Raw genomic sequence first — 2010 nt, forward strand, 5'->3', positions numbered from 1 at the left:
TTGCTATAGGGCCCGTGCACTCGCCAGAGAGACAGAAGAATAGAAAGCAAGAAATCACCCCCCAGAGGGATGGTCACGCCTCAATCCCTCCTCCTCCATTCCCCCCCGCCCCGCGCTGGGGCATCTCCTTCCCCCCCCCCCCCGGTGTGAGTTTAAGCCACTGGGTCCGGGACTAGCACTGTGGTCGACTATATGGGAGTCCAGCGACATAGCCATTACGCCAACTGTTTGTGTGTGTGTGTGTTTGTTTTGTTTTGTTTTTTGAGAGATTTTTACTATAGGGCACATGTGCTCGCAGGAGACACAGAGAGAGAAAGTGAAAAATCACCGTGTAGGGGGGATGACCATGCCACAATCAGCTCTCCTCCATTTTCCTCTTGGGATTTTGAGCATGCACATACTTGTGCCCAGTGTGAGTTTCAAGCCTCTGGGTCCAAGACTCAAACTGTTGTCAGCTGTGCAAGAGTCTGGAGCCCTCCATGTGTGGTATTACCTGCTGGCCCCATGAGTGTGGTGTTTTTTACTAGGATCTCCCTGTGCCATCCATGATCCTCCTGCCTCAGCTCCTGAGCAGCTGGGACTTCAGGTGCGTGCACCATGCCCAGAATTTTAGGTTGAGCCAGGAATTTAATTCAGGCCTTTTGGGTGACCTCAGCCTAGAAACAGCCACACCCAGCACATATTGCCACAGCCAAGTCTAAACACAGTTCTAAAGATTTAACCTAACCTCATTTTTAAAAGTTAATGTGAGCCCGTCTAGAAGTGTAGGCCTTTTTGAGAACCTATCAAAATTATGGTTGTGTTGCTATCTATCATGTATGACTATTTTCTTTTCATTTCATCTATTCTTTGTTTCTTTTATTTTCCTCCTTTTCTAGCTTATTTATTTATTTTTTTTGGTTTTGTTTTGAGAGGTTTGTGCTATAGGGCTCTCTAGAAAGACAGAGAGAGAGACAGAGAGACAGAAATCACCCCCCAAGGGGGGATGGTCACCCTGCAATCCCTTCTCCTCCATTCTCCTCTGGAGATCTTGGGCACATACACACAAGTGCCCGGCGTGAATTTAAGCCACTGGTTCCGGGACTTGAACCACAAGTTCATGGGAATCCAGCAGCGTAGTCATTACGCCATCCTCTAGTCCCTCTTCCTTTTCTAGATTTAATCAGTTTATAATTCCTTTTTTTTCTCCTTTTTAAAAGCATAGCTGTTATGCAAAGGATTTTCAACAAGTTAATGGAAAATACATAGTATGAACTGCATAGATTTCAACATCTTTCGCATAAAAATAAACTGTCCCGTAATTTGATTTTTCCCCCCCATGGGCTGATTTTTATTCTCTTTTCATTTCTTGCACTTGAAGTACTCTTCGATGACCTCATTGGCCTGAGATTCCTTGCCACAGTCCTTAACTACTACACCACAGCAACCAACCACTGCAGGGGCTTTCCCACTCTGTTTCACAGAGGCCCACCCATTCCCCTAGTGTCTTGTTGCCATCAACCTCAATCAGGTGGATTTGGTGTTCAGCACACAGGGCCTCCACCAACCTGACATACGTGGGCTCCTCACGGTTGGATACAAGCACACACAGGTGGGCTTGGCGCTTGTCTAAGACTTTGGCGGCTTCGCGAATTCCGTGTGTTAAGTCATTGTGAATGAGGGTGGTCTTCACCACCTCTTGCAAAATAGTATTAACATCCATGACACCTCCAGCAGCAATGCCTTCCTCAGCCATGGCAGTGGAGCACAGGTGGGGCCGAATCTCCAACTCACCCTAGCCTCCACCTCTGTGCGACTCAGCGGCAGGGGAAGAGCTATAATTTGATTTTCCATGAAGTTTTTGAAATCCCCTTGTCCCTTCAGTGCTTTCCCTAAAGTTTGTAGTCTCATTTTAAAACTAACCTAAGTCTGGGGCCAGTAGGTGGCATGGTAGCTAAGGTGTTGGACTCCCATCATGGCCGACCACATTCAAGTCCCAGACCTGGCAGCTTACTTTCCTTCTCTCACTGT

At 47.2% G+C, this 2010-nt stretch overlaps 1 pseudogene; it reads right to left on the reverse strand.

The window, feature by feature from the left end:
- Positions 1-1341: 1341 nt before the first annotated feature.
- LOC102491232 (40S ribosomal protein S12 pseudogene) lies at positions 1342-1735 on the reverse strand (annotated as a pseudogene).
- Between the last annotated feature and the right edge of the window lie 275 nt (positions 1736-2010).

This window comes from Tupaia chinensis, unplaced genomic scaffold (assembly GCF_000334495.1).
Source record: "Tupaia chinensis unplaced genomic scaffold, TupChi_1.0 Scaffold000102_1, whole genome shotgun sequence".
Lineage (NCBI taxonomy): Eukaryota > Metazoa > Chordata > Mammalia > Scandentia > Tupaiidae > Tupaia > Tupaia belangeri.